Source organism: Callorhinchus milii, unplaced genomic scaffold, assembly GCF_018977255.1.
Source record: "Callorhinchus milii isolate IMCB2004 unplaced genomic scaffold, IMCB_Cmil_1.0 Scaffold2, whole genome shotgun sequence".
Taxonomy (NCBI): Eukaryota; Metazoa; Chordata; class Chondrichthyes; order Chimaeriformes; family Callorhinchidae; genus Callorhinchus; species Callorhinchus milii.
The window spans coordinates 5,833,941-5,847,760 of record NW_024704743.1 but is presented as its reverse complement, the minus strand read 5'-3'; the positions used below and the strand labels follow the sequence as shown (position 1 = coordinate 5,847,760).

General features: G+C 41.7%; 1 protein-coding gene across 3 annotated transcripts in view; it reads right to left on the bottom strand.

The window, feature by feature from the left end:
• LOC103183600 (amyloid beta (A4) precursor protein-binding, family B, member 1 interacting protein) overlaps positions 1-13,820 on the bottom strand; it is an 88,868-nt gene that overhangs the window by 51,360 nt on the left and 23,688 nt on the right. The window contains exon 1 of one of the 3 annotated variants that reach the window (XM_007901172.2): positions 4,380-4,710. The exons of 1 other annotated variant lie outside the window; for it this stretch is intronic. The gene's annotated coding sequence lies outside the window, so the exon portion shown is untranslated. Of the gene's footprint in view, positions 1-3,710; positions 3,738-4,379; positions 4,711-13,820 lie in introns of those variants that run through there. One more of the 3 variants, XM_007901174.2, reaches the window with a different exon arrangement.

Here is a 13,820-nt window from a genome sequence, read left to right as displayed (position 1 = left end):
GAACAATCTTAACGCTATGAACACGAGAGATTTGGGGCCTCAGAATTCTTGCTTTTTTTAAAAAAATCTATTTTGATAGGATCGTCAACTTCAAAAGCTTCCTTACAATACTTTCGGTTCCAGCCTAGGGGAACTCACAAGATGATAATAATAGCAATAATAATTCTTGCTGCAAAATGCTGCAGATGCTGGAACAAAAACAGAAACAAAAACAGAAGTTGCTGGAAACAGGTCAGGCAGCATCTACGGAGAAAGGAAAGTGAGTCAACGTTTCGGGTCTATGACCCTTCGTCAGAACTCAAAGCTTCATGGCTTTGTGTGTCTAACGCTGTCCAGCTGGGAAATGAGTTAAGGCGATGCAGGAGCAATGTTAAAATTAGGGACAAGTTATAGTTTGACAAAAGACTAGAATATCTCTAGGTTCTAGAGATAAACTGGTTAGGAACAGCCGGATCGCTGAGGTTGTAGGAGGTTACAGAGGTCGGGTGGGGTGAGGCTCTGGAGGGGTATGAATGTTAAAATGAGGATCTTGAACTCAAAGTACAGGAAGTATAAACTGTGAATAATACTTAAGAGTAGATCAGAAAAACAGAACAAGGTAGTCAATCTAATCTAGTGGAAATAGTTTTTAAAAGATATGAGAACAAACCTTACTTAAATAAGAGTAAATTACCCATAGTAAGTTACAGCACAGAAAAAAAGCCATTCAGGTCTGTACTGTGTCTTTGAAAGAGAAATCCATTCAGTCCCATTTAACACAAATGAATCATTTTACATATCTATCTAGTTCTTCTTTGAAGTTAATATTGGTTCTGCTTTGACCGCCCCACAAAACAGGGTATTCCATTCCTAAAAACTTTCTGTGTTAAAAAAAAGACTTGCTCCTAATATTCCTCCTTTGCAGCTTTGCTAATTAATACATTACAAAATTACATTTGAAAAGTGCCTTTCACATCGGGACGTCCCAAGGCACTGAACAGTCAGGGATTAGGAGCTGAGCGGGGGAGGGCAGGGGTGTTGGGATCAGGGAGGATGGAAGGCAAAGAGGGTAAGAGGTTGGCCGAAGGCATGTCGAAGAGGAGGGTCTTGAGACGTGTCTTGAAGGAGGCAAGGGAGAGAGCGAGGCAAAGGGAATGTGGAATGGAATACCAGAGGGTGGGGGACATGGAGTAGGCCAGAGCCTGCTGAGCAGAGGGAGCGGACAGGTTGAAAGGGATTAGCAGGTTGGAGAGATAGGAGAGGGCAAGGCCATGGAGGGCCTTGAAGGTGAGGATGAGAACTTTGAATTCGATCCTCTGAGGGATGGGGAGCCAGTGGAGTCCGGCTAGGGATAGGGTCACAGAGCCTGGTGCGGGAGAGAACATGAGCTGCAGAGTTCTGGATAATTTGCAACTTGTGTAGGGAAGAGTTGGGAAGGCTGAGAGGCAGGGAGTTGGCATAGTCGAGCTTGGATGTAATGAAGGCGTGGATGAGAGTTTCGGCGGCCTGAGGATTAAGCAGTGGTGGAGTCGGGCAATGTTGCAGAGGTGGGGGAAGGCAAAGCGAGTCATCGCACTGATGTGGGGGAGAAAGGACAGTTGAGGGTCGAACAAGACGCCTAGGTTCCTGACTGGCTCGGTAATTGGAGTGTGCATCCGTGGATGGTGATGCTATCAGTGCTTGAGGTGCGGAGGCACTGATGGGAGCCAATCAGGAGAGTCTCAGTCTTGCTGACATTCAGCTGTAGAAAGTTAGCTCTCATTCAGGACGATGTTTGGCAGACATTCTGTCAGGACATCAGTATCTTGGAGTCAAGGGTGGAGGCAGAGAGGTAGAGTTGGGTGTCATCCGTGTACATGTGGAAGTTGACCCCATGTCTGCGGATGATGTCAGCAAGAAAGAGCATGTACAGGTTGAAGAGGAGAGGACCGAGGACAGAGCCCTGAGGAACACCGCACGAGGCAGTTGAAAGTCTAATGGAGCACATTTTGTTTTCTGGTGCAAGCTCAATTGATCAGCTTGATATGATTCCTTTAATTTGGATACCTTGACAGATCAAGGTAATTAGTAGCTATAATGATAAAATAACATGAGATGTATTTTAAAACAAATAGACACAATATATTTTGTGTGCCTGGGTAGTCAGTAAACCTTCATAGTGTCTGTCTGTAAACAATTATATGCAGTCGGTTATTGTAGCTATATCAACAACTTGCATTTATATAGCATCCTGCACACAGGGTAGTGTCTCAGAGCGCTTCATAATAATCCTAGCATTTGATTCGATGACCACGTCATCGAGACGTCTCAAAGTGCTTCACAGAATATATTGTAAAGTGGAGTGATTGTATTGTGTGGGTGAAATGCAGCCGCCAGCTCGCACACAGCATCATCTCACAAACAGCCATGGAATGAATGACCAATTTTATTTGGGGGGTGGGGGGGGGGCTGTTGGCTCGGATAACTCTGGAGAAAACCCTTATGTCGAGAAGATGTCTGAAACACTTCACATGTAAACTAAAGTGACTGTGTATTCTGTAGGTGAATATATATACACACACACACAGTAGTAGCCACAAATGTTTTGATTTAACAATGTAGCTGAGTTTATCAGAATCCTTTGGTCATCTCTATTGGCCACAGGCAGTAAATAAAATTGAGACCACAGGTTTGTCAAGAAATAAGTGAAACAAAATAAAACAAAAGCAAGTCTAAACTCAATACCACTACATCTCACACTTGCCACCAGAACTAACTTTGGTTTCCTACCACTGCTATTATTAATCACAAACCTCCATCTAGTCAGTGCACACTGACCAATTGCAGTGAATGTATACATTTAAATAAATAAGAGAATTACTGTTCTCCTTAATAATTATGCACAAGTTTCCCTAAAACCGTTACAAGGTATTCAATCAATCTCAACAAACTGGACTCAAGATCAATGAGCAAAAGCCAACAACGAGTGATTTCTTCTCCATATCAGCCAAACTTGCGGAAGAAATAAATGGTACATATTCAGCAAAAACAAAGCTGTTAACAGCTTTTTGTTAACAAATAGTAGACTTGTAGCAGCATAAATGTTATTCTCCACATTGGTGACCGCTCCCCCAAAAAACTCTCAGAAGTCAAAAGTAGAGTTTCTGTGACATATATTTCAAGCAATTTTTGTGACTAAAAACTTTATAGTAACTAAATTACAAATATGGTAGAATTCTTTGTTGAAATGTACCCGAAAACTATACGATTATAACTACACTGAAACCTTGGCTAGCTGCACCAATGAGGGAGAGATCCGGTCGAGTGATCCGGAATTTACGACCAAGTGTAATTACAATGTATTTTTAGTGCCGCAATATCCTGGTAAATGTATTTGTTTCAATCCAGCGAATAAGCTATCTTCTGCTCATGGGATTCATAAACAAATCAAAGTTGATATCCCAAGCCACTGTGGTAATAGAGTGGCAAGTGGGAGTCTGCACTGCGTGGGTGGAATTTTAAAAAATCCATTAAAATCCCAGAGTCTACTAAGCAGAGGGTTTACTGTGTAACGTTATGTATACTGTAGTTTAACAAACTCATTCTTATTTCAGCGTTTGCATGTTAAAAAGTCCACCTGTGTTTTCAAACTCCCACCAACCCACGTGACGGCTACAGCTTGACACAGTTTGATTTAACCGCAAGCATCAACAGAGCCACATTTTTAAAACCTAACACGATCTATAAAATACCTGAGTAATCCAGTTCCCGAGCTGGGCAGGTCCACAGTATTCCAGGGCACAGCTAAAGACAGCACAGCCCAGCCTACCTCAGCGGCAGGACTTGGAAGATCAGACCAGTCACTAGGGACAAGGACTCTTTCCACTCAGCTCCTGTTAAACCTGCAAGCCAAAACCTCGATGGGTAGGACGGTCCTCGCTGGACAAGCAGTGGGAAAGCTTGCCAGACAGCGCTCACAATGACAAACTATACGGTTTTAGCTGGTTAGACTCCAGCAGTACCCCAATACACTCCCTGGGGTCCCCAAGCCTTGCCTCTTGCTAAACTATGCCTATTACTCTCTGGAATAAGGTAAGTATCCTTATTATTATTAACATCCCTCCAGGTAGAGAGTGTGCATTCCATTCCAATGAATATCTCTGGAATTTCCATGTATAGTGGTTTCTCAGTTTGGTTTGGATACTCTTAAGCATGTGTTTCCACATGTTTCAGACATCCGACTGACAAAAAAAATCCTAAAAAACATAGTCTATGTGAAAACCCTATAGCATTGGCAGGTGTGCTTCTGTATGACTGACTTGTGATTTTCTGTGAGGAAGAGAGGGGAAAGTAAGTCTCTCTGGAATCAAAATGGCTCTAAGGTAATACACTTGGAGAAAGGAAAGTGGATCTGAACCAACCTCCGTGGATGTCTGAGTGATCCAACACTTGAGCCAGGCAGGGTTTCAGGACTCCAAAGCTTTGATGATGAATCAGTCCATCTTGCTCATCACTTGGGCTAAAATGTCACCAGAGAATGGAAGCCATCCTACTTATTACTGCTGATTACCCAGTGCCTTATACTGGTCAACTGTGCAGTTTTAGTTGGTTTCAGTTGGTTAATTTCCAACACTATTCTTAACATGCATTTTGGTTGAGAAATACCACAACTTCTGCAGAGATAGCCAAGCAAAGTGTGTTTCAAGGAAGGAGCCAGCACACACTGCAGAACTAACAGTTCCCTCAAAGAAACGCATGTCCTCTCTGCCTATTCTGGTTTCTAAGTGGATGCATTTGGAGCCAATTCAGCAATTCATTGCCAGGAGCTGATCTGACTCCTCCCCTCTCTTAGCTGTACCGTTCTTTGGTGGGGATGAACATTAATTTTAACAACATGTTGTTTCTAACCTTAATAGATTGGCTTAAACCAGCAATGTGATGGATGATACGTCGTGTAACCTACTCCGTTCAATTGCTCACCTCAGGCCGAAAACAGTCCGCAAAATACAGTCAGTTCACTTTACAGTACATTCTGTGAAGAGTTTTGAGATGTCTCAACTTGATAAGGTGCTTTATTAAACCAAGGAATATTATTAGTAGTATAGTATTATTTACAGTGTATCTGCAGCTTGTGACAAAGTTCCATTATGTCTGGGATAACATTTCAGCTTTAAGGATAAGTACGGCGCTATAGCTTACTTCAGTCCCCGGAGGCCAGAATCAATACTCCAACGAAACACAAAGAGAAGCAGATTTGTCTCTTACTTTCCAATTCTGGATCTTGAGAGCAAAAATCAGGCCTTGGGAGCGGTCGGAGGCAGGATAGAGTTTGGTCAGTAATCAAAACACCTGCGTATATCTTTACAACGCCTTACAGTGATTCAGTCGGACGCTATTTCAAAGAAAAGTGACATCTTCCTTTAAATTCCCCGCCTCATCCAAATTTACCTCCAAATTCAATTTAATTGGCCGCTCATCAATTTTGTCGTTTATGGGATATTGCTGATGCAGATTAACTGCTGCATTTGACTACAATCATTCATCTATAATCAGTTAGATTTTATAAAGTGCTTTGAGGTGTTTTTTTTACCAGAAATCCAAAATGCAAGTTATTATTGTAAGGCAGAGATCAGCCTCTGCTTTTCTGGTTCTCACTAAATGTGGCATGTCCCCTCCAAAGCCCTTTTAAATCTGACTCGAGGAAATTTCATCACTTGAGGAAATCTGCACCCTTTTCCCTGCTTCCTCTTTTGTTGTGCACAAACTGGCTGCCATGTTTGCCTACAAAATATACTTTGACTGCAGTTTACAGTATATTCTTTGAAGCTCTATGAGACATTCGCCTGACGTGATAAAGCATCATATTAAATGCAAGGACTAATTTTATGGCCTACATCCTGTAGCATGTTGGTTAGAGCACTCGCCTCGCAAGCGAGAAGACCTAGGTTTGATTCTCGGGCAGGGCAAAACGTTAGGCAAGTTTCCTTACACCACACTGTTTATCTGTTTATCTAGTAGTACATAGGAACCCGGCTGTTAGTCGATTGGAGGATCGCTTTTCTGGGCGTAATAAACTCTTCAAAATAATAATAATAAAAAAAAATAATTTGGTCACTCAATCCACGACTGTTTGTGGGACACTGCTGTGTGCAATTGGCTGCCACATTTTGGCCACAAAATATATAGTCAATTCACTTTATAGTATTTTCTATGAAGCACTTTGAGATGTCTCTATGCAAACTCCCTGCTTGTCGGCCTCCCTAACATTTCCCTCCATAGGCTGCAGATCATCCAGAACTCTACAGTCCGTGTCCACTCCTGCACCAGGCTCTGTAACCCTATCACCCCCATCCTCGCCCGGTTCCACTGGCTCCCCAATACTCAGAGGATACAGTTCAAGATCCTGGTCCTCATCTTCGAAGCCCTCCACACCCTTGCTCCTCCCTATTTCTCTGACTTCCTAACCCCCTACCAACCTGTCCACTCCCTCCACTCAGCGGGCTCCGGCCTGCTTCATGTCCACCGGCTTGCCTGCCCCACCTTTGAATCCTTCAAGACCCGTCTCAAGACCCTCCTCTTTGACCGTGCCTTTGGTCACCCTCCTACCCCTACCCTTCCCGCCTTTCACCCCTCCTGATCCCAACCACCAGCTTGGGTGCAGATCCCTGACTTTCCAGCTCCTTGGGACGTCCTCTTGATGTGAAAGGCACTATTCAAATGTAATTTGTTGGTGTTGTCTCAAAGAAGTGATAAGGGGCTTTATCAAACGCAAGGATGATTATTATTAATATTATTATCCTACATTTTTCATCACCCCCAGATACCGTGTTAGATACCATTTTTAGAGTAGGATTGCCCAAAACTGCACCGGATATTCCAGATAACCCTTTCACACTGTAGAAGTGATGCAACATTACTGCTGGCAGTATTGTGTGATAAGAAATTCAATCTTCGGTTCAGATTCCAGTTTTCTTAGCATTTCAGACAATTTGACATATTCGTCCCCTCCTCCCCAGCTTGTGCTCCCAGTTAACTCTGTGTGGGGGTTTGAGACAGCTTCCCAATGTGAAAGGCGCTATCTATATATAAATTGTTGTTGCTTGCTTGCTGCTGTTAGACAGAGCAATGCTGTTAGTAAAGAGTGACCCTTGACTATGGTTAGTGGTGTGAGGATTAAATTAATCCAAGGTTTAGCTGCTGCTCCCACACAATGCTCTTCACTTCCTTTTCTGTGCTATGCTGCTCACTGCACTTCAACCAGGGAACAAAATGTCAGTTTGGTGTCTTTGTGGAAGATTTTACTTTAAATTCAATTTTTTTTAAAGAAGAATTTAGATAAAAGCCATTTCCTATTGGGAATCCCACCATATTCTAACATCAGCTTGTTTGCGCTTCCCTTAAAGTTCAGCTTCCCTTGGGCTCACCTCTGCCAGTAGACCAGTCACAGAGTCTGCAAATGTATGACAGTTTAGCTATATGTGGTAGAATTTGCAACAACTAAAACAAGCTTCAAAATGCTCACGTAAACATTGTTATCTTTTAGTGCAGGCTATGAAGATTAGGACTGTAAATTCTTCTGATTTGCATCAATCACATATTGCTCAAACCTACGCAATTATCATTTTGTTTGCCACATACACAAGTCACAATATTATTGTGCTTGTGTGTAAGGAACTCAGAAACATACAGGACTAGAAAAGGCCATTGCATTACTTCCGAGTGTTACCAACCCTCCTGCCTTATGCAAGCACCAACCCCTCCCATTTCATGTGCAATGTCTCTTATGGTATAACATGTGCCTAACACACACTTAACTGTATACAAAAGGTGAAGAGACTGACTGGATACAGCTCTGAACTGGAGAACGTACGGCACAGATCGATTAATTTGCGATGCAGGCACAAAAGAGTGAAGCAAGGTCAAGGAAAAGGATGAATTTTGCAGTTGACAATGATCTCTATCAAAAATGCCTTACATCCAAAGTACCCCTTTGTTTCATTGAACAACCTTCTCCAACATCTCACCTCCCTGCTTTACCTCTGTGGCTCTGCCCATTCCTAGATATACTCTTACCAGTCGCAGAGTCTACCAACTATTTTGGTGTTTCCATTATAAACAATGGTTGGACCAGAAACTGGTTCTAAAGTTTCACAACTGTTCACCACTGCCACTATTCAGAGAACATAATAATAATAATCCTTTCATTTGATATAGCGCCTTATCACATCAGTGGGACGTCTCAAAGCATTGCACAAAGTATACTGTAAAGTGTGTTTTGTGGGTGAAAAAAAATGATTTGAAGAAACACAGCCTTCAGCTTCTAGCTATGGCATTCTTGGTCGTCCGGATCCTGAGTCAGAAGTCCCCATTATTCCAGGGCACTGTTAATGGCAGATCAGTCAGCCTGGATGGTAGCAGGACTTCAAGGAGCAGACCAGTCACTTGGGCTTGGCATTCTTCCCACTCAGCTTCCATTAACTCTGGCAAAGCCCTAACGAATAGGGTGGGACAGGCAGTGGGAAGATAGTGCCAGACAGGTTATGCACTTTTAGCTGGTTAAACTCCAGGAGTTTGCAAAACATTATTATTATTATTATTATTATTATTATTATTATTATAACATACTTTGAGGTCCCCAAGCCTGGGCTCTTGCCAACTTGCGCTTAATTCTCTCCAGAATTAAGTAAGCAGGGTCGTTCCCCTGGAGGAGAGTATGCATTCCATTCCAGACTCAGGAATTTCTATGTGTAGGGGATTTGGAAACTCCTAAGCGTGGTGATGGGTTTCCCCATGTGTCAGACACCCAGCTGACCCCAAAAAGCCCCAATCTGATTTATCACCAGCTCTTAGTACTCCCATCTCGATTTAAATATGTCGACTAACCAACATCACACCACTATCTTGTAGATTTTATCTGACGTCTTCAATCTATGGTTCTGCTGTTTCAAATGATAATGATTAATGATAATGGGAGTTGCTGGAGGGCAGTCTGAGCTCGGGCAACCACATCTGCAGCAAATGTCTGCAACTGAGGCAGCTCCAGCTCAGAGCTGGACTCCGAGGTGCAGACATTGCGCAGCATCAGGGAGAGTGAGTGCTTCCTGGATAGTTTCATCCTAGAGCCAGTCACTCCGCTGAGGCTCAGGGAAAGTATAGATAATTGTATCAGTCAAGGATAGGATAGGGTGTCTGACAGGCAGGAGGTTAAGGGAACGCCAGAGAGAGTGGCAATGAAGCCTCAGGCTTTAACCTTGGCCAACAGGTACGAGATTCTTGCAACCTGTGTGGCCAAGGAAACCTGTGAGGAGGAAGGAAAACGTCATTCTAATATTAGGGAAAACAAACAGAAAGTTGTAGTGATTGGGGACGAGACTATCAGGCGGACAGATACACTTATCTGCAGCCCCAACCAGGAGGCCCGAAGGCTCTGTTGCCTTTCTGGGGCCTGGGTGAAGGACGTCTCAGCTGGGCTGGAAGAGAATCTGAAACATAAGGGCGAGGATCCATTGGTGGTACCAATGACATAGGTAGGGTTAACAGTGATGATTTGAGGAGGGAGTTCATGGAGTTGGGAACTAAATTGAAACAAAGAACATCAAAGGTAGTGATATCAGGATTGCTGGCTTTGACATGTACAGGAATAAGCAAATTAGAGAGTTAAATTCATGGCTGAGGGAATGCTGTGGAACTCAGGGGTTTCATTTTATGGGCCATTGGCACAAGTATTGGGGGAAAAGGGGTCTATTTCAAAAGGATGGGCTCCACTTAAATCGGGCTGGAACAAATGTCCTAGCAAACCGAATACATAGGGAGGTAAATAAGGCTTTAAACTAGTAAAGGGGATACAATTAGATATAATCGTAAGCCAGCAGTATTAAGAAAACTAAAGGTGCCAGAACAGAATAGCGAGAGAGATAAACAGAATAGGTCAAAGAGGGATAAGAAGCTCAGTAAAGAAGATAGGGCATCAGAAAGTAAGGGAAATGGTAAGAAATTAAAATCGCTATATCTGAATGCACGAAGCATTCGGAATAAGTTTAATGAATTAAAGGCACAGATAGATACAAATAGGTATGATCTAGTAGCCATTACTGAGACATGGTTTACAGGGAGTACAACATAGATTCACTAGGTTGGTACCGGGATGAGGGAGATGAGTTATGAGGATAGGTTGAGCAATTTAGGCCCATATTCTCTAGAATACAGAAGAATGAGAGGTGATCTTATAGAAATCTATAAGATTATTAAGGAGCATGACAGAATAGATAGTGGAAGACTTTTTCCCCTGGTTGGAGAAACTATAACCAGGGGTCACAGTCTTAAAATTCGGGGTAAGCCCTTTCGCACTGAGTTGAGGAAAAACTTCTTCACTCAGAGGGTAGTGAATTTATGGAATTCTCTACCCCAAAGGGCTGTAGATGCTGAGTCCTTGAACATATTCAAGACTGAGATTGATAGATTTCTTGTGGATAAAGGGATTAAGGGATATGGGGATAAGGCGGGTAGGTGGAGTTAGAATATATCAGCCACGATCTTATTGAATGGCGGGGAAGGCTAGAGGGGCTGAATAACCTACTCCTGCTCCTAATTCTTATGTTCTTATGTTCTTATGACTTAATTTAGTCAATCCCTTGCCTCTACACTGGAATGCTGGTTTGGGATCTGGCAGTTTTTCAACACAGGGATTACCTTTGGCTGAGGGGGGAGGAAAAGGATGATAATCATCTTTATCAGTCATGTTCCCTAATAGGGTAATTGGCCAGTCAATAGCCCAATTGTACTGGCAGTGAGTAATAGGTGGCCTCTCAGTTTTTCACCCACAAAATATACAGTCAGTTCACTCAATATTTTCTGTGAAGCGCTTTGGGATGTCTCAACGAAGTGATAAGGTTCTGTATCAAATGCAAGTAGTATTATTAATATCTTGAAAACTCTCTTCAACATTTCAAGTACATTTCCTTCAAACCTCAAACCGCCTCAAACCGCTTACCCACAAAAAAATACAGTCACTCCATTTTACAGTAAATTGTGCAAAGTGCTTTGGGATGCAAGCGAGAGACCTGAGTTCAATTCCCGGCAGAGGCAAAACCTTGGGCAAGTTTCCTTACTCCACACACCTAATAATAATCCCTCCAAAACCCAAAACAATAATAAATTGGTCATTTTCAATCTACGACTGTTTGTGGGACATTGCTGTGCGCAATTGGCTGCCGCGTTCGCCCACAAATATACAGTCAATTCACTTTACAGTGTGTTCTGTGAAGCGCTTTGGGACGTCCTCCCGATGTGAAAAGCGCTATATCAAATGCAAGGATTATTATTACTATTATGTCCTTCTGACATGAAATGCGCTATATCAAATGCAAGGATTATCATTATTATTACAAGCTCTAGCTGATAAATAACAGCTTATACAAACATACAAAGTTCAGGGCAGTAGTGGAACAGGGTACAATTTAAAGTGAATATCAGACTGGGTGAATGTTCGGATCGGGATGATATTGGTAGGTAGCGCTGCTGACATTTATTAGTTGATGGGGTGGCAGATCTATAAATGGCCTGAAAAATGCTATATATCTGTTGTAATAATTATTTACGACAATATTATAAAGTTCGGTTAGACAGCTTGTGCAGAGGGAGATCATATTGCGATCATTTGGTGATAGCTCTCTGTGACCCAAAATAATTGCTTTCCACGCTGAAACTTTATAGCAGTTTAACACCATTGTAAATAAAGTCTGACATTTCACAGACTTGTCTTGCTTTGCTCACTTGGAGTCAGACTCATTAGTCCCTCCTGGAAAAATAAACACACCAGATGTTCAAATGGGTTTTGATCCACCTCATTCTTTTCAATTACAAATCTCATTTTTAACTTTTTTCAAGCATTTCCCCAAGGCTCTGTAATAATAATAATAAAATAATAATCCTTGCATTTGATATAGTGCTTTTCACGTCGGGAGGACGTCCCAAAGCGCTTCACAGAACACACTGTAAAGTGAATTGACTGTATAATTGTGGGTGAACGTGACAGCCAATTGCGCACAGCAATGTCCCACAAACAGTCGTAGATTGAAAATGACCAATTTATTATTGTTTTTGGTTTTGGAGGGATTATTATTAGGCTCTGTCTGGAGTAAGGAAACTTGCCCAAGGTTTCGCCCTCTGCCTGGAATTGAACTCAGGTCTCTCGCTTGCAAAGCGAGTGCTCTAACCACTGAGCTACAGGACTCCATTAAAACAATAATTCTTGCATTTTCTACAGTGCCTTATCATGTCATTGAGATGCCTCAAAGTACTTCACAGGATTTTATTGTGTTCTTCGTAGGTGAACGAGGAGGTCAATGTGCACACAGCAAAATCCTACAAACAGCCATGAGGTGAATGACCAGTTTTGTATCCACATATCAATTTTGTTCAATATTGAATAATAAGAAGAATCCTTGCATTTGATAAAATGTGAGAAATCCCTAAATAATTCCTGTCAATCAAAGGCTCCTCTGACCAATCAGATGATTTGGTTGAATCCTAAAACAAAACCATTACAGATTTGCACTCCCACTATTGATTGAACTCTGCAACATCCATTTACACAAAGTGAAAAATTGTACAGTGCCCATCCTCCAGCTTTTAAGCCACTATAAAAATCTAATTATTTATAATTGCTTAATTATAATGACCGTTCACCACAAATACAGAGTTGGTGCACATTAGCATATATTCTGTGTTATACCAAATGTAGGAATTATTGTTATTTTATTCATGACATTTTGTCTGAGATGTTTTCTGAGATGTTAAATCAAGGTCCTGTTTGTCTGTCCAGGTGGACGTTAAAGATCCCATGCCTCTATTTGAAAAAAGAACGGAGTTTCTCCCAGTGTCCAGGACAACACTTCCTCAAGAAAATTGATTCCTCACTCCATGGCTGTTTGTGAGTTATTGCTGTGTCCAAATTGTCTGCTGTGTTCATCTCATAAAATACACTGTCACTACTCATTACAATAACTCACAAAGACCGTATTAACTTATTTTAATTCTTGCAATTTGTTGTTGTTAATGTTCACAATCTTGAAAGTGAAATCTTTCAGAGTGTGATTGTTAGGTTAATGGAGAGATTTCCTGTAGGTCTTTGTAACTATGTAATCCTTCATTTGATATAATGCCTTTCAAGCCGACTTAAACTTAAAAACATTAAGCTTAAAACATTACACTAAGACGGAAAAAAAACTTTTTATAAACTCACATGCTCTGCAAACCTGCAAAGAACATATAAAGCACCTCAAGATTTCCTTCACGCCGCATGGTACAGGAAATGGAGAATGTGCTTTGTCGGGAGCTGTAGTATGCGATTCTTTTAAATATCTTTATACAACATCACAAAATTGATTTGCGTGAAGAAGGCCCTTCAGCCCAAATGATCTCAACCTCCGAAACACCCATCCTACTGTCCTCCCGTCACAACATCATGCTGCTTTTTAATTGAGTCCAGTGTCCTGGCCTCAAGCACCCATCCTGGTAATCTGTTCCAGTCATTAATTATCCTCTTAGTAAAGAAAAAGTCCCTAGTACCTGTCCTGAAATTGACCTTTGCAACTCTAAACTTTTTGTCCTCTTGTTTATCCTCAACTGTCTTGTTGCATCCTAATTTTTCTGGGTTTACTTTTTCAATTCCTTATAAATGAACACAGAGGAAAATGGCCACCTTGACATCACTTGAGATGCCGTCCGGCGTGGAGGGCACTATATAAATCAAAGTTGTTGTTGTTGTTGTATGTTGTTCATGAGACGAAAGCTGTGTCAAATTATTGCATTGTAAAATTATTTCATAGTCACAATGGCTTCCTGTGTGTTTTTTTCAGCTG